This window comes from Lissotriton vulgaris, chromosome 9 (assembly GCF_964263255.1).
Source record: "Lissotriton vulgaris chromosome 9, aLisVul1.2, whole genome shotgun sequence".
Classification (NCBI taxonomy): Eukaryota; Metazoa; Chordata; class Amphibia; order Caudata; family Salamandridae; genus Lissotriton; species Lissotriton vulgaris.
This window is the reverse complement of record NC_141697.1, coordinates 674,693,539-674,712,515: the sequence shown is the minus strand read 5'-3', so window position 1 is coordinate 674,712,515 and position 18,977 is coordinate 674,693,539.

The following is an 18,977-nucleotide window of genomic DNA, read 5'->3' as shown; positions in this document are numbered from 1 at the left end:
GGCGACATTAATTTTCATTTAGAAGATGTTACTTCGAAAGATACCTTCTCTTTGCTTAATTCTTTGGAGGCATGTGATTTTATTCAACGAGTTCTCCACCCGACTCACAAGGCGGGGCATATCCTTGACGGGATTTTTTCTAACGATTCTAGACTAGAGGTTGGTATACCGGTACCAATTACCTGGTCTGACCATCTAGCAGTCCCGCTGTCTCTAGACATTCCCTGCCCCGATGTCATTGTGGGCTTTGGCAAAAAACAATCTAAAAGGAGCTTCAAAAACTTTACTAAGGAGGCTTTAGCCCCTTTTATTCTTAACACCCATATCTCTACTCAGCGGAAGGTGGATGAGTCGGCCCAAGAACTCATTGATGCCATTACTAGAGCCGCTGACGAACTAGCTCCTCCTTCCTTGAAACCTGCAGCTAGACAGAAGCCAACTGCCCCCTGGTTTTCCGACGATCTGAGGCTTCTCAGACAAAAATGCAGACAGAAGGAACGTAGGTGGCGTAAATCCTGGGACCTCAAGGATAGAGAAGGCTATAAGAGCCTATTACAAGAGTACAAAAAGAGAGTCATTAAGGAAAAACAGGACTATTTCTCCAACTTAACCTGTTCTTTAACATCCTCCAAAGAGCTCTTCAAAATAGTAGACTCTCTGTGTTCTCTCCAGGTTCCTGATCCTGTAGTTGCTTCCCAGGAGCTATGTAACGACATATCAGACTTTTTCTACAAAAAGATAGATGATATCTACATAGCTCTAAAGTCGCAGAGGAACTCGCTTTGTTCTGAGGATTTCTCTCAAATTAAACGACTGGAAGCTTGGAATAAAGATTCCTCTCAGTCCCTTGAACATTTCCCTGCTCTTTCGCTAGAGGGTCTCAATAGCTTGTTGGACAAAACAAAATCGTCATCCCCACTTGATCCAGTTCCTCTGAAAGTACTTAAGAACTGCAGAGAGATCATTCTTCCTCCGATGCTGGAAGTAATGAATGGAGCCTTGGAACAGGGCATTTTTCCGTCACTCTGGAAGAAAGCCATTGTAAAGCCGCTGCTGAAAAAGATCACCTTAGACCCTGGAGTACTGAAGAACTTTAGACCCATTTCTCTGCTGCCGGCCCCTGCGAAGATGTTGGAGACCCATTTGAATTTCCATCTCTCAAACTTCCTTGATACCTCTGGTTTCTTGGACGGGTCCCAACATGGCTTCAGAAAGCTGCATAGCATGGAGTCTGCCTTGACGAAAGTCATGGATAACATCCGCAGAAAAGTGGATCTGGGTCTAACCACCGTACTGGTGCTGCTAGATCTTTCAGCAGCATTCGACACCCTGTCTCCCCTTACTTTAACATCTAGGTTAAGGGAGGCAGGGGTAGAAGGACCGGCACTCAGTCTCCTGAGCTCCTTTCTACACCAACGAGAGCAGCGTGTCATGCTAGTTGAATACCTCTCCCCTGCTAAGTCTTTGCAATGTGGGGTGCCACACATGGGTCGGCATTGAGTCCGACCCTGTTCAACATCTACGTGGCCCCCCTTGCAAGACTAGTAAGATCTCAGGGGATGGAGGTAGTGTCGTATGCCGACGACACGCAGATTATGGTATCCCTGACCAACTCTGTGAGTGAAACCGCTTCTAACTTTAGGGCCTGCATGCAACTTGTTGCAGAGTGGATGATTTCCAACTCCCTAAAGTTGAACGGGGACAAGACAGAGGTCCTGGTATTTGGCAAGGACCAGGGCTTGTGGTCAGGTGATTGGTGGCCTCCTTCTTTAGGTAGCTGCCCTATACCTACACAATCTGCCAGGAACCTAGGCGTCATCTTTGACACCCAGCTCTCCATGGAGCTTCAGGTTAACAGAACGGTGGCTACCTGTTGGGGTGTCATCAAGACCCTGAAAAGAATTGTTCACTACTTGTCCCCACAGGCACGGAAACAGGTGGTGATCGCCCTTGTTGGCTCAAGGCTCGATTACTGTAACTCAGTGTACGCCGGGGCCAACAAGGGCCTGCTTCAGCGTTTGCAGGTAATACAAAACGCGGCAGCGCGGTTTGCTCTCGCTTTGCCCTGGTTGGCATCTATGACCTTAGCGAGGAAGAACCTCCACTGGCTCCCCATCCCCTCAAGGATTACTTTTAAACTCCTCTGCCTTACATATAAGGCTTTAGCTGCAGGCCCGGCTGATGCCCTTGGATCGCTACTCTCTAGATACGTTCCGAGTAGATGTCTACGATCCAGTGAGCTTAATCAACTGGTAATTCCCAGAGCCAAGAAGGCTAGATGGGGGAGTAAAGCTTTTTCCATACTGGCACCTCTGATGTGGAATTCACTCCCCCTGGAAATCAAACTACTGCCCTCCCTTGACCTCTTTAGGAAGTCACTGAAAACCTGGCTTTTTATTAATGCATACCAGTAGGCTCTGTTTCTGTCTGCCAACAGTTGTTATTTTGATTAGGCGCCTTGACGCCCACTGGGCATAGTTGCGCAATATATAAATAATATTTCATTCATTATAGTTATGTGAGTGTAACTTCACAGGGGGTATACAAAATAAATTGTCTCACCCCTGCTCCATCATGTGCATTGGCTGCTCGAGTGTGCTGTGCTCTCCTCCGACTCACCTGTGGCGCTTTGGGTTATTGCCTTTTTTAGAAGACAGTAAAGTTTCCTTACAGAATTTTTTTTCAGCACTACTGGTCGAAGTAGAAATTGGAACATCTTTGTGTGATCTCAGACCAGCGACTCCTAATGGTGATTGGGGTCCACGTACTTTGCCCAAGGCTGCACTGGCCATACCAGCCATCAGGCGTTTACCCGGAGGCTGGAAGGGTGGGGGGGGGCAGTTTTGTAGCAGTGTAGCAGTTTTGGAAGCACCCCTTCCATATCCAGTAGTTTTCAGGAAACAATTAAAGGGTCAAGTTAACTCTGGTGATTAATGTACCTGCTGGAGGGAGATCTGAGTTTTGTCTAGTGGCCGTTTTGACTCATCTAAGGTAGTGCAGATGGTTAATATGCCTGCTGCAAAGGAAGTGTACCACGCGGATCACAGAACAGTATTTTATGTGCATAGCTCAGTGGGTTACTGCTTTTGTCACAGCGACCCTTTTGTTACTCTCCAGTTCATAAGTTACAATCATAATCTAGCACAATGATATATGAAGTGTCATCGAAGAACTGCATGCAAACTATATGGTAAAGGTTAGAAAGTTATGTTTTTTTCCGAGTCTTTCATTTCCCTAAAGTTGCTAAAAAAGGTTTCTTTGGGTTGAAATACATTCATATTATTAAAGCCAACCGCAACCACTGTGTTACGTTCTGAATCCTGGGTTTGTGCTTCCCCAAACCAAGCACTCCTAAAAAATGCCTCACAGTATGGATGACATACATCTATACCTTGTAGTCTTATGCAAAATTTTCCATTCACTGATTTATGCATGTATGGTTCACTGTCACTGTATTTGTGTGTGATCTAAAGAGCTCTGGCACCCTACAACTGGTCTGAGAGGTGCTATAAAACAAATGAAATACATTTAAGAGAAGGGTGATGGAGAGATTAGGGGCACTGTTGGAAGGTGATAGTATGGGAATCATTGAAGATTGTTGATTCCTGGTGCACTCTTGGGTAATCATTTACAGCTTACAAAACTAACATCATTGAATGTAAAATGATATGTGTTGTAGAATTCGAAATTTTTGCCCAAATTTTCTTGGAGGGAGAACCAAACCCTCCTTGTAGTAGTCTTACTTGCTCGCTGCAATCACTATGCACCCGGCGGAGGCTGGTCTGACAACATTTGCCAGGGCTCCTTTGGGTTCCCAGTCTGGCCCTGAGGATGCCTGTGGAACCGGTTGTTGTGCATATTTTAAAAGCTTGGCCTGAAGTTCGACTAATCCTTCTCTGTTACGATCCCTAACTAGTATGCCTGAGAGAAAATACATTTGATCCTCTGTCTATACGTTTACGATTTCATCTGCAAAATTCGCTGACGAATTTACGAACTCAAGAAAGCCATTTTACATTGCTCAGATTTTGTAATTTCGTCAATCTTCGTCTCTTGAGCCCCCTGCGTCTACCGCTAAGAAAGATGAACTGCCGCTTTGTAGGTAGTTAAACGATGCATACTAATTTCTGACACTCGTTGTTTCAGTACCCGCAAGTCCTATGGACGTGTCTCTGCACTTATAATCTTCTTGAGTAAACTCAGCAGTCAAGCAATTTGTGATTATTGCTTTGGACATTATGTGTATTCACGTTTTGCATTATGATCTCTTCCCTGAAAAGAAAGTTAGTGATGGTTGAGGCCTTCTAAATTCGGACTCTAGAGAAGGAGGTTTTATATTCCCATTAATTTTATGTGAACTGGGCAATTGCATTAGAAAACTTGAACAGTTTCTACAGCCAAACAATTGAAGAGCACAGTCTGTCTCAGCAGTACGCCTTTCCATTTATCTGGTTAACTCAACTAAATGGGTGTGAATAGGAAGAGCAGGCATTCTGTTCTACTCACATGGGTGTTTCAGTTCCACTCTGGAGCATGATGGGAGTTTTAGAAACTACTGTGATGTTCCATGGCAGAACAGGGGCAAACAACCTTTTGGCGTTTCTGCTTCCTCATGTTTCAGCCATTCCTATTAGTTGAAAGCATTATTCAAATACCCCTCTTCAAAACATTATGGACCTTGTGGTTCTTGAACATGCTTCCCTCAATAGTATTGAATGAAACATAACTCAATTTATAATTTCACCCATACCATCTACTTTTGAACGCTTCAGGTCTATAAAACTTGCAGGCTGTTCTTGTGATCCATGTGTGCACCACTGTCTCATTTCACGTTTGTCAGAAATTGGGTTTCTGGTTGGCAAAGGTATGCACCCTGGGCAAGCAGAAGGCAAAATCCTAGTCAGGGTAAGCTAGATAGACACTAAAAGATAACCTGGGCTCACCCTCTGGTAGCTTGGAAATGAGCAGTCAAGCTGATGTAAAGAGGCACTGAGTAAAGAATTTGTGCAACACACACATACAGTAACACAATGAGTACACCACTAAAACACTTCAGACAGGTTTATAAAAATAGGTTAATATATTATATACAAAACAAGACCAAAATGACAAAATCCAATGTATGGAAGTTGAGATATTGAATTTTAAAAGAATGAATGCAGTAAAGCGCTTCAAAGCAAAGCGTGCTAATAAGTTTACTTTAGGTCATGCTTGAGCAGGGTAAAATCAAAGTTCGGGCCGACCTGGAGGAAGCACAGGCCAGCAACAGGACCCACACAGGACCTTGTGAAAAAAGTACTTTTCCTGGGTGCGAGATGCGTCAATCTTCTCTATGCAGTGAAGGCAATGTGTCAGTTCCGAATGTCAGTTGCAGGAGTCAAAAGGTATCAAGCTATGCGCTGAATTCTGCAACAAGTTGAGGGGATGCTGCATCGACCTCATCAAGCTGCAGAAGTAGCGATACGCTATCCGATGAGTCAATCTCGGGAGGCAAAGCACTGGTTCTCATGCGATGCGCCAATTTTACTTCCACTACATGCAGACAGGAGACACATAACAATCCATGTTGGAACTTATTGGGACACTTCCAATGAGCCAGGCACTAGAGCAGGGGCAGTGACTTTGATTTCCCTGAGTCTCAAGCAACAGGAGGCAAACCAGCATTCCCTTGAGGATCACTTTGTGTGAAGGCAGAGTTTAGCTCTCCTTCAGCTGAATCTGAGAGGAGCAGGGAAACACAAGAGAAAAGCAGGCCTTCCAAAGCTAGAGCCCAAAGATGAGTCCTTTTAAGCAGTACACCAGTCCTTCTGACTGAGGGTCAGTTCAAGATCCGGGAGTCTATGATTTGATGGAGTTAGAGACCCAGTACTTATATCCAAAAGCGCCTTTGATGTGGGGTTGACTTCAAAGCAGCTCTCTGAAGTGCGCAAGTATCCCTTTCGTTCCAGTCCTGTCTGTCAGGCTATGTGTGGGGGGTAAAAGTCTTTCATGTGGGGACAGGACTCTGCCTATTCAAGTGAAGGGTTAGCTCCTCCCTTCCATCCTGCCCAGGCAGGGCCACCAGAATGCAGATGTAGGCAGATGGGTCCTTAGACACACCTATCCTTCCTGTGTTGTGGCTGTCTAGAGGGAATGCACAAAGTGTAGCTGTCACCTAGGCCTGGGCAGAGCTCATGGAGTTCCCCTCTGTAGAATTCCGTGGAGTAGCAGAAATACTTATACAAATTCTGTGGAGTTCCGCACGCAGGCAGAGTTACCGGCTCCTCAAGTGGAACTTCCCAAGGCAACTGGGAATTATTTGAGATGCTCAGCAATCAGCATGGCAAAAAGCAGAGGCTGACTAGAGACAGCACAGGGGCTGGTGAGGCGGCGAAAATGCTTGCGAACTAGAGATTTATTGTCCGCTGCCTTACATTGAGAGTCCATGACTCTAATTTTTGGGTGCAAGCTACAAATACTTCATCACGCCTATAAAAGTAAGAGATGCCCTGCTCCACAAGATCAGTCTTTAATCTGAATCTGGTAACACACCTGCCAGGTTTCTTTCATACTGCAAATTTGGCAAGTGTAAAAAAAAAGAGCTTGGCAAACACAAGTAGATACATTGTTGCAATAATCTGTCACATTTTTAATTCTATTAGCTCGGCGATGCGCAATCACCAATTCATCAGCCTCGAGTGCGGTCATCATTTTCACAGAAAACATATATGCATTGAATGTAAAATCGTATCTGTTTTCAATCAAGTGCATTATTTTGATAATGCTTGTAAGGTAGCACAAATTCCCCGTACACTGAGGATTTCTTAATATTCACTTAAACAGTAAAATATTTTCTGCGACACACCTCTAGGAGTATGTTACTTCACTGGAAATCCGGACTACAGCTCACCTCATGCACATAAAAAAATGCACCACTGGAATGGACACATAGATTCTACTTTCATAAAAAGTAAACCCATACTTTCCCTCTATTCAAGGTGAACGTGCTACCTCACCCCTTTTTAAAATGTACAAAAGTTCTGTAACAGTGCCTCACTTGCTTAAGGCGAGAGATGATGAGTACAGTCTTGACTTCCGTGATGTCTAGTCCGTGCCATTGAGCTCCGAGTGGTAATCTTCTGCTTACATTCAACAGCAGCCACCATTTCACAGATATGTGGGCAGGATGAGCGCGGAGGAACAAAGTCAAATGGCAACATCTCAGTGCCCATGCATCTACTACATAGCCAACTAGCTAGAACTTAGGAATCGAGTGGGGGGTATAGGAGAATAGCGTAACAGGTGATGTCTAGAAGATCAGAATACGCATGCAAGTGGAGCGCAGAGTGACAAAAAATCAGTGAACTCTGCCCATGGAGCAGATTTTACCACCCAGAACTACTGTCACCCAGCTGGGACCTGTATTGTAGAAAGGCTGCAAAGCACACAGAGTTGTAAGCACAGAGAAATGTCTACTTTCTAAAACTGCCATTTATAAAACAGTAACGCCAAATCTAACTTTACTAGTAAGGAGGATTTGTAATTACCATTCCAAAATATGAAACATGAAAAAGCTACTCTTCTCTGATCAGTAATTACAGCTTAAAAGTGTTAAGAAATTCCCAATGCTAACATATGAGAGGATTAGGTCTCACTGTAGTGAAAAACTAGATAGGCTGTTTTTCACTATGAGGACATACAAACATCACAGTACATGTCCTACCATTAATAACACCGCCCCCTGCCATTAGGGCTACCTATGGCCTACCTCAGGGGTGATTTATATGTAATAAAAGGGGAGTTTCAAGCTTGGCAAGAAGTTTTAAGTGCCAAGTCAAAGTGGCAGTACACTGCACACACAGTCCCTGCAGTGTCAGGACTGAGACAGGATTGAAAGGCTATTTCTTTGGGTGACACAATCAGTGTTGCAGGCCCACTAGTAGCATTTAATTTACAGCCGCTGGGCGTACGGTGTACCACTTTAAAAGGGACTAATAAGTAAATCAAATATGCCAAACTGGTGTTATCCAATTATACCATGTTTAGAGGAGAGAGCACATGCACTTTAGCACTGGTCAGCAGTGGTAAAGTGTAAAAATTCCTAAAGCTAATAAAAATAAGGTCAAAAAATAAGGAGGAAGGCAAAAAGTTTTGGGTGCCCCTTCAGAGAGGGCCATTTTCCAACAACGTTACTTTTTGAAAGGAGATTAACCATGGTGAGCCTCCAACTCTAGACAGCATAGTAACAGAGACGAAGATCTCAGGGGCAGTAGTACAGACGTACTATGGGTGCAGTAGGCATTTGCACCATCTTTTGAACATCTTGGGCACTGCCATATTACAGAAGGGGTACAAAAGGGGGTGGTGATGGACGGAGCATCTGAATCAATCAAACACTAACACCCAGTCAAAAGATCTGGGTTGAATCCATCACCGTTCTTTAGCCCACTCTGCCACCCCAGTTCAGACATGGCTATACGCAAATCAGTCTAACCCTGTGCCTCATGGCAACAGTCCAGCCCGAACTGCCAAGCCATGTCTTCCCTGGACCGGAAACAAGCTTACGAGGACCGGTTTCTGGACTTCCAGCCGTCTTCAGCCCAGCTTGCTTGAATCCAGTGGCAAAGTGAGCAAGGGACTCACGTCTGAGCATACCCTGCCACACTTATGGCGGCCAAAAGCGGTACAAAAGGGGGTGGTGATGTACGGAGCATCTGAATCAATCAGACACTCACACCCAGTCAAAGGATCTGGGTTTAATCCATCACCGTTTTGCACCGCTTTTGGCCGCCATAAGTGTGGTGATTTTAGCAGACGTGAAGAGTAGAGGGCCATTACCATATTGATGTAAGAGTAACGCAGGTTAAAGGCTTTCATGCATTGTTGCAGGAAGGACCAAGATACTCTGTCAAATGCTTTTTCAGCGTCAAGGCTACTGTTGAGGTGGATGTTATTTTGGCTTTCTTCAGAACGTGGCATACTAGTCTTGTGTTGTCGTTGGACATGTGATGTTTTAAAAATCCCACCTGAGAGTTGCTGATTAATTTAGGGAGAATGGCATTGAGTCTGCTCGCCAGAATTTTCGCATAGATTTTGCAGTCTAGCTTTATACGCGAAATGGGACGATAGTTTTTAGTTAGAAGGGGGTCTTTACCATCTTTTGGGATAACAATTATAGTGGCTTCGACCATTGATACCGAAATGCTGCCTGAGTTAGCAATCGAATTAAATAGTTTTAGAAGCATGGGGTGATTGCCTTATCAAATGCTTTGTAGAAGCCCACAGAAAACCTATCTGGGCCATGGGCTTTATTACTTTTAAGTAATTTAATAGAGGTAAAGATTTCCGTATCTGTGATGGGTGACCCCATTGTAAAGCTGTCTTCGTCTGAGAGTTTGGGGAGGTTCAGGGTGTCTAAGTAGTTAGTACAAGCGAGCAGATCAAATGACATAGTATTCTTGTATAGGTCCTCATAGAAGGTCTTAAAGGTGGCTACAAATTTCTCTTGTATGGTGTGTCTGTTATTAGCGGAGTCTTTAATCGATTAGATGGTGAGTAGTTTTTGTCTGTGTTTGAGATAGGACGCAAGCAACTTCCCTGCTCTATTTCCCTCGCATAATTTCATGGCTTTGAATTTGCTAATCCAAACGCCCACTCGTCTGCTCGCAATGGTGTTATATTCGTATTTCTTTTTGATTAGTTGCTCAAGGGCCAGTTTGTTGTTTAGCTCAGTTTAGTGGGTGTTTTCTTGGGTCTTGATATCCTTCTTGAGCCTATCAAGTTCTGCGTTAAGTTTTTTGTTGGTCCTTGCTCTAATGCCAATAATCACTCCTCTAATTGTGGCTTTCAGGGCATCCCAGACGGTGGAGATGTTCATATCAGGGAAATCATTTGGGGCCAGATGTATCAAGATTCCGAATTGCGAATTCTAAATAGCGATTTTTTGCGAATCGCTATTTAGAATTCTCAAAATTGAATGTATGTACAAATTCGCTATTTTTTAGCGATTCCTTATTATTATTTATTTGCGAATTCGCATTTTGCGAATTCGCAAATAAAGAATAATTTCAAATGCATTCCTATTGGCCAGGAGGCCCATAGGAATGATAGTGCAATAATTCTCAAATTGCGAATTCGCAATCAGCTAATCGCAATTTGAGAATTATTTCAAGGGTGCAGGGGTGTCTCAAAGACACCCTGCTGCACCCCTGAAATTTACATGTGTGTGCATTTGGTGCACATACATGCCCTATGGGCATGTATGTGCCTCACATGCCACCCTTACAAATGCCAAATAGGGCTTTTTAAAAAGAAATCACAAATTACCACCAACTACAAGTTGGTGGTAATTTGCGATTTCTTAACACAAAATTGCAATTTCAAAATGTTACATACATATCATTTAAGGAATCGCCAAATTTGCGATTCATTAAATGCTATGGCAAAATAAGGAATCGCAAATTATTGCGATTCCTTAAATTGCGATTTTTTCATACATATGAAAAAATGCTAAAAGGCCGTTTGCGAGTCGCAAAGGCCGAAATTTTGTGAATTTTGGCCTTTGCGAGTCGCAAAAGCCTTGATACATCTGGCCCTTAGTGTAATATAATCCTTAATTGCGTTTTCTATTTGTAGTTTTCCATCGGGATCTGATAGAATCTCCCCATTAAAGAGCCAGCGTTTTTGGGGTAAGATAGAGTGGGAGCCCGCGAGTTTGGTGCTAATACAAGAGTGGTCAGAGACCAGCTTGGGTGCTATGTCTGTTTCTTCTATGAGATGAGTGAAAGGGCTAGATATTAAAATGTAATCAATTCCCGAGTATGAATTGTGTGGGGTTGAGTGGAAAGTATAGTCCCTCCCATCAGGGTGTTAAAGGCGCCAAGAGTCCTTTAGTAGGAATTTGGTGCACAGGCATGAGAGTGATTCGTGAGAGCGAGAAGGTTGGAACGTGCATTTGGATTGTTGGTCTAATAGGGGGTCCATTGGAAGGTTAAAATCACTGCCTACAATTAGAAGTTCGTCCTGTGGGATGTTCCCTATGGTTAGAGAGATTGATTGCTAAAAATCTGGGGCATCAGAATTAGGACCTTATATGTTTACCACATGAATGGGATCATCGTCTCTCATCAGCTGGGTAATTAATAATCTTCCATCTGCGTCATGTGTGTGTGAGGTAACAGATAAGTTTGATTTTTTTAGAGATTAGGGTGATCACTCACCCCTTCTTATGGACGGCCGAGGAGCAGAGAGTGTGGGAAATCCAGTTGAGGCTAATAAAACTTATATCCTCCTCTGAGAGCTTAGTCTCTTGAAGTAGGATGACATCCCCTTTTGATGTAGACAGGTATTCAAAAACTTTCCGTCTTTTTACCGGGTGGTTGAGACCCTTAACATTCAAGGAGACTACAATGAGATTTCCTCCTAGGGAGTTTGTTTTATCCATCTAGAGAGTTGTTATCGCTAGGTGAGCTGTTGTTAATGGTGTTATAGTCGGAAGGATGGAGAGCTGGATAGACGCCCTCTGTGTACCAATCAATGCAAGGTGTGAGACTAGTTTCTTGAGGAGTGCTTGTCTTTTCTTTATTATATGGGCACCTGTGAAGACTGGGTTCAAAGCGGTGGATGATGTGCGACTCGTGAGATACTACTGAAACACTATCTTTCACAAAGTAAAAGAAACAAAAAACAAAACATAAGGAAACAACCAGTACAAAATATAACCCCATTCTCGATCCCCCCTCTCCCCCCTGTCCTCCCTCCTCTCCCTTATTCCCTCCATCCCTCCCCAAATGATCGAACTTAGGAGATGCGACAGCAGTACCGTCTAGGGGCAGCACAGAGAGAATTAGGTGAAACAATACTTCTTTTTGGTAACAACTTTACTTTTATGCACCTGTGGCAGCATATACATCAGTGGGACCCATCATTTTTGCTATGTCAAATAATCCAATTCTTTTGGACCTAAAAAACCATAATAAAACCATAATATTGCCCTTGCTTCAAAATTGACGACAATTCACCATGGATTTCTTGAGATCATTTTGAAATTTCCTATAGCATTCTGGATCACTTATTTGCCTCAATACTTCTTTTTGATACTTGACAGTGCCCCAAACAATTATGGCACCACATTTATCAGGTGGTTTAATGGTTATTGAGGGACCATTTTTAAGGGTTATCAACGCCTCTCTTTTGTATTTTTGAGACATTATGCTTAACAACATTTTTCTTCTTTTCCACGCCACAGATTGCTGATAACACTGTATGCTCGACTATCACAGTCTCTTTAGGAATTTTGTTCATCGGAGGGCAACATGTTGATTTGTTCCTCAACCCTGAGGCTTCAGTAGCAGCAGAAAAGCATGGTCCAAGAAAAATGCCTTTAAGCAAATTTTATGACAAAATTCTATCATTTCTGATTTCATTTTCACAAAATCCGTAGTTTTCGTTGGTACAAAGAAAGTGCTTTTTCTAAAACTTTCACTGCCTTGGACAGTGGACGAGTGGATAAATTAAAAATAGGGGACCCTACTAAGTTTCGTCGTATTACCCTATTGTTGTCATTTCCCACGGTTGATTTGTGTATCTGTTTCTTCCTCATGGTCGTTGCTGGCTTCTGCCTAAAAAAGGAACAGATTGTTGCTGTTGGTTCCTTCCTTGCCGATTAGTATTTGATCTACCTTCTCCAGTATCTGAATCGTCGGCTGACGAGGTTGATGTATCCGAAAAATAAATTAATTTGTGCTGTGATCTAGCCTGATATTCCAGGAGAAATCTTTTAGAATCTGGTCGAGAGTAAAAGTCTGTTTGTAGATAAGGATAGATAGTCTCCAAAGAGAAATACTTTTTGTCCTTTTAAAATTTTGTACCTTTCTGGTTTATTGTAAAGTCCTTAAACTCTGCTATTTCCTTGTCTATCTTAGTCAACAAAGATTTTGCATCTTTGATCAATTGGTTATCTTTGATCTCTTGTTCTAAAGTAGAAAGCTCTACTAACTGCTGTTGAGATAGCCGTTGGGCCATTTCAATTGTCAGGACCATTAAGTTTCTGCGACACTTCGTCTCTATGCAACTATAACCATTTTTGTATAATGGATCCTCTGTGAAGATCACTGAAATGTTCAGTTTCTGTTGTCCAAGGGGTATAGTCCCGGCTTTTAAATGTTCTAATAGGAAATATCCATGCAAATCAGCCCTGATTTGCTTCTTTTTCTACTTAGTTTATCGGATTTGTTCTACTATTTTTCAGTAGCACTTAAAGATACTGATGAAAAGAGGGATATTGCATTCTGAAATCTTTGGATGTGCTCTTGTGTGTAAGCAAAGGCATCTTGCTCTGTCATATTTTATAAGTACACCACTATATCTGTAGGAACACCGTGTCCTACACACAATAAAGTCAACCACCAAAAATAATTACCCGAAATTTTCAAAAGAACAAACCTCGCGAGTAACAACCCGCTATAAATTCGTCAACTAGAAAGGGTTAGGCCAAACCCTTTCTAGTTGATGAACTTTTAGAAATTTGCCATTTTCACGTCACAGATATTTGGTGCCTACAGCCTGTACCCAGGGTCACATGACTGGGTGTAACTGGCAGTTGGTTTTTGTGTATTGCTCTCAGACTGTGAGACAAAAGGGGACAATGAACCTGTTAGTTTGAAACGCAGGATGCCACGTGAGATAGGATGCAACTCTTCACGCCATACATGGTGCTTAATATTTGATTTTCCAACTTCAGATACAGTGTGGAATCAAGAACTACTGTTTTGTGAACGTATTGGCGCTTTTGGCCACCCTCAGCATAATCAGAAGGTAGACGTGACGACCCCTGAACTAATATATCTTTTGGCTTACATCTATCTTTGAACTATATGTGAACTCTATACGCCAATATAAATCAAGGTGCACCTGGAACTTCTCTGCCGTGTATAAAGGCATGGTTCTTTGGCCCTGATGAATCCATTTTTGAGCTTATTTGGAAATATGTATTAAAGAAAAGTTCTGCATCAACATTTAAGACTCAAGACCATTTGTTTATAGTATTTCTATGTTTGTCACCTCTCGATTTTTGTGTATTAATTGTTTATAATGTATGTTCAATGAGCAGTGAACCATTGAGGAGGGCAACAATTTTCTTTGGAAGGCTTTCTGTATATTGTAGTGACTATTTCACTCAGTTCTACTTTAAATTCCCTGGCTACATCCTCCAATCTTTGTTTGGGAGCTAGGTAGTGGCAGGATGGGCCATCTCTGACTTGATGGGGGAAGGTGATGTCACCTACCACACTTGTACATCACAAAGCTTCTGCCTGAGCACACTCACAAAGGGTTTGTCACTAGGTTCTTGTGCCACCCAACGAGCTGGGCCCAGGGCAGGGAGGCAGAAAATTCCAAACACTGATGGGGTGGAAACCTCCAGAACCTTCACCTACTTCAAAACTGGCACCAAGTCTAAATATTGGACCCCCAGACCTAACTGTTCAGTATACACCTGGACCTTTGGAAGGCTCAGAAGGACTGCTCTGCTGCTCTGCAAGAAGGTCTGCTACCCTGCTGCCTGAGGGAAAAGGACCGGACTTGCACCGTGATCCCAGGACCACTGGAGTGACTACAAAGTCTAGTTGGCTGGCTTCCTGATCAGGGCCTCGTCGACAGGAAAGGCTGCACCCATTTTGAACCCAGCACCTAGATTTAGTCTGCTATGAGTCTTGCCCCACAAATGGTGCCACCCCAGTCCTAGACCCTAGGAAGTGGACCTGAAGGCGATCTACCAGTCCAACTGTGGTCCTGTGAGCACAACCGAGGAAGCGCAATGCATCTCCTCACAGCCGCATCGGAACCACTGTGTACAATGCATCTCAGACGCAGGACTTTGCATCGCAGTACCACAGCTTCCTTGGAACTGCCGCTTGTGATACATCGATGCAGGACTTCACATTGCAATCTCCTTGGCAATGGCATCCTTAATGAAGACACAGGACTTCACATGGCAGTCCTGCAACTTCCTCAGAACTGCTGCTGCATGACGCATCCTTGATGCAGATCTTGCAATGCTCTGCAACCAGGATTTAAGGTACTTTGTTCAGTGGGCCTAACTCGGCCCCTGCATCCTGCACGTGCTCTATTGTGGTTGCCCTGAATTTGTGACTGTGGCCTGGTCTGGTGCGACTAGATAACTACAGTTTTGCTTTGTGCTTTTAGACAATATTTTCACTTAAATCTTTAAAAATGCATATCTCTGGTTCTACTGAATGGATTTTTGTTGAATTGGTCTCAAATAATTGACATTTTGCAGTTTTTCTAAATTTATGTGGGATTTTTTTGTCTTGTGTTTTCACTTTATTACTGTTTAAAGTACTGCATAAATACTTTATACATAGCCTTTACGTTAAGGCTGACTGATTTTGCGCCAAGTTACCAGAGGATTAAGCACAAGTTGATTTGGGGTGCTTGTGTTTCACCCTGACAAGAATTGTGGTTACTGCTTGCGTAGGGTTTCACCCCCTCAACCAGTAACACAGTTTCCTACCTCAGCCATTGCAATTATTAAAGCAAGGGAATCAAATCCTCATGATACATTCAGTCAAGTCACTATAATGAGCTATCCACTTTAATTCACTATCTAGAATGATGCCAGACAGTTGCACCAGGGTACTATTTCTAGATATGTCCCTCCTGCAAACCAAGAATGTCAATAGTGAATGTTTTTTACATTTGATAGTGAATGTTTTTTTAAATTTGAGACATTTGCCTTTGTGCTACTCATAACATTAGTTTTGCTGTACTTTACTCGAGAATCCCATAATCTTTACAATCCTATGTATATCTGGTCAATTAAGTCTGAATCAAAAGCATAAGCAGACTACTGATAAATGGTTTGTGACATCTGACATATTTATTTTTAAGGTGCACTAACACCATCAGCATTTCCTGGGACTGAAAAAGACTGGGGAATTGCCGGAAAAGCAGGAAGTACAAAATAATTAACCAAATAAAACCCCTTTCTGTGGTATCCTGTGAGGGCTAGATTGTTGTCTAAGATCTGCATCTTCAACAGAGCACATTCCAAAGACTGGGTGTCCGGTAGTGGAAGGAACAACAACCAAGACAAAATTTCTATCTTTTGAATTCACTGTAGTTTGTTAATCAAGTAACAAGGTAGACCCAGGTGCAGGCTTTGGAAATATTCTAATCATGATAACATCAGGGCAGATATTATCATGGTGTGTGTGTTATCTGTCAGAACATGAAGGACTTTTCTACGGATGCACAGAATCAGGAAAAGTGTAGATATAAAAGCATTAGTATATGAAAATAGCGTCTCCTAACATCTTAGCGTTAGGGGATGCAGTAGGTGGAGAAACCAAGTCAGGAGGCTGAACACATTGTCCTAGTAAAGTAGTTGTTGCCCAAAACCAGTAGCTCTATCTTGCTGGCATTGGGTTTTAAAAAATGATGCTTCATCCAAAATTGCATAGCAGACAAACAGTCCTCCGTTCTACCTATAGATTTTGGAGACAGAGGATAATGCTTTAAGTCTGAAGGAAATCAGACGTACTGTGAGACACCACAACAGGTGTCAGTTTTATCAGACGGTAAAGCGTTAAAGACCTCAGTTGAGCCTTAAAAAATAAAAATTATATAGAATCGTATAGACAATACTCCCATAGCGCCAGTTGCAATGACAGTTCCTGGAACACTGGTGGATATACTACTAGGGTTAAAAGAGGATATTGGAAAACGGTTCACTATCTCAGAAGCAAACCAGAATGCGATTCAGGCTTCCTGTGAGACACTTGCTCGGAAGGTGGAGGAGGTGACATCGAGGACGGATGCACTTGAGATGGAACTGCCAAAAATTAAGGAGGCCATAGGAGCTACCACAATGGCTTTCGATAAACTCGCCCAACAGAATCGGGAGATGAGGGACGACATAGAGAGGTTAGAAAACCATACAAGAAAGAACAACTTAAAATGTTTTAATGTTCCTGAGGATATTGAGGGCAGTGATATCAAGGCATTTATAGTAGCGCTTTTAAAAACAACAGTGCTAAAGGACTCCCCTGAAGTGGATTTGGATCTATTCGCCGATATTCAGCTGGCCCATCATGATCCATATAGGAGGAAACCAGGCAAAGAGCATCCCAGGAAAAAACTGGTGAACTTCCTAACCTATGCTATCAAAGAAAAAATACTATCACTGGCCCTCAAAACAGGCCACATAAAATCATCTTCCTTCTCCAGCTCGTTTACATTCATGATCCGTTCGGATGTCTCATCTATAACAGCTACCAAACAATGGGAGTTGGGCAAGAGGGCGGCAATATTTAATTCATTGGGGGCCCGTGCCCAGCTGAAGTTCCCCGTTTCACTCCGTGTAATGTGGAGTAATCATATGCACATTATACGTCATGTGGAGGAAGCAGATGCTCTGATCGAGAAAATAAGGGCTGGTTGTGAAGGGGGGAGTATTGGTAAGCGTTTGGATAGGGGTAGGGGTACGATATAGGGTTTAGTTTATGACTACCATTGAATTCTGCTAGAAATATGCTATAGGCCCTATATCTGCTATATTCTACCTTCCTCTCAGCAGTAGTTCACATAAAATGTACATGTACATATTTTAAAGCATAATCACCAAGGTTTAGAAAGTTTAAATTCTATTAGCACAAAATTTTTATTTTTATTTTTTCGACTATACACTGGGGGGGGGGGGCGCACCGTCAAAGGGCACACACCCAGGAAGAAAGGGAGGGTTCTCCAGTAGGCGTGGGCGGAAAATCCGTTCCGCTCGCGGATTTTGCGGATTTTCGGGAAATCCGCAATCCGCGAGATTTGCGAATTTCCCGCAAAATCCGCAAATCCGCGAGCAGCGGATTTTGCTCGCACTGCTCGCACTGTTAGCGTGAGTTCGCGCCCCGCGAATAAGTGCGAAATTGCAGAAATACGATCTTGGCAAAACTGAAAGTAACTACTTACCAGGTTCAAAAGTTCAGGCACATCATTAGTAGCCATTTCCTGTAGGGCTTCCTGAGGGGCCCCTCCAGAGTTCAGTTGCCAGTTGAAACTATTATGTGACCCTGCTCTGAACCTCAGAATAGTTACACATATGCCACAAAGGTCCTGAATTACAGCTAAGGGAGACAAGCAGGAGCCAGGCTGGAAGTTAAAATCCATTAATCAGCCCCTAATTCATTATTGTCAGTTGGGGCAGGGCAGGTGTTGTAACTAATTTTGCAACAATGAAAGCACTTAGCAAGTGCAAAAGATCACTAATCAGGGCGCACTAAGGAAGCAGGTGCCAGCTAAAAAAATATTCTGTGACACATTAATCAGCCCCAAATTAATTCAGGTCACTTGAGGCAGGGAAGGTGTGCTTTGCTTTGCCGAAAATAATGTACACTGGACAACCAGAGGGTGTAGTGATGAAACAGAGGGTGGCATGGGTGGGCCAGAGGGTGGCATGAGTAGTCAGAGAGTGGCAGTGGTGACAGAGAGTGGCAGTGATGAAGAAGAGTGTCCCAAACAGGCTGGACACGTAGAAACAACAAGTTCGCAAAACTTGCGACCCGACAGGTAAGTTCGCAAATTGCGAAATTGTAAAAACCCTCGCGAACTGGCAGAAACACGGGCGAACACAAAAAAAAAAATCCGCAAATTCGCGGGAATTCGCGGATTTTGCGGATTGCGAATCCGCAAATCCGCAAAATTCGCGGATTGCCAATCCGCAAAATCCGCTCATGCTTATTCTCCAGGGTTGGATGGGGGTTCTGGGGTCATGGAGGCAGGGGGTGGGTGGGGGGGGGGGGAATTTGGGGGGGAGTCGGGCATGGTAAAAAACAAAAATTAAGTTCTCATCACATTCACCATCCACCTCTTACCAGATTCAAGCTGGGCAGGGTTCCCCATTAACCATCTGGGGTTTTGGACGTTGGGTAAGGGAAAAATCTAATGAATAATAATAAGGTTTCTTATATTTCCTGGAATGTTAACGG